Below are 735 nucleotides of genomic sequence, written 5' to 3'. Positions count from 1 at the left end.
ATATATATATAACTGAATCACTTTGCTGTACACCTAAAACTAACACAACATTGTAAATCAACTATACTTCAATTTAAAACAAGATGACTTACACTGTTTACTCATCTATTCTTATAATATCCGTGAGCCTGGAGTCTTAGATACACTTCTGTAAGAGATTGCAAACAGTCATCTTGTGAGCCAGGCCCCCACACAGCTGTTGTACTCATCACAGGAGGCGAGAGCTTCCTTCTCAGCAGCATTTGTGTAGAGGACAGCTTCTAGCCCTTATTAGACTTTTTCTCAACACAGAATCCAAATTCAATTTGGGAAGTAGAAGCCAGGGAAAAGAAAGGGAGGCCAGTAGGAAATTAGCCAGGCTCAGCAAGACAGCTTATTCATTTATCCCTTCCTGCACAAAGAAAAATAGTTATGGAGCACATATTAAGGTCCTAGCATATGAGGGGAGAGGTGCAAGCATGGTCAAGGTGGATGACGTGGGGCTGGAGAAATTTAAAAGGAAATCCCAGAGTTCTGGGTCAGAGATGGAAGGAGGTTCCAACTGAGGGAGTCCCACAGGGGCTGCACAAATTTTCAACTATGACTATTCAAATTCTCAACCCCACTGCTCACGCTCAGATAAAAGAGTTAGGAATCAGATTTAAAATATCATATGAAGTTTTCCAGAAATATCACAGGATTCTTAGTCATCTGTAATTCTGACCAGCTATTCAGCAATGCATGATCCATGACATG

This window comes from Aethalodelphis obliquidens, unplaced genomic scaffold (genome assembly GCF_003676395.1).
Source record: "Aethalodelphis obliquidens isolate GAN/ISIS:26980383/991018 unplaced genomic scaffold, ASM367639v1 scaffold56, whole genome shotgun sequence".
In the NCBI taxonomy this organism is placed as follows: Eukaryota; Metazoa; Chordata; class Mammalia; order Artiodactyla; family Delphinidae; genus Aethalodelphis; species Aethalodelphis obliquidens.
This window is presented reverse-complemented; position numbering follows the sequence as displayed.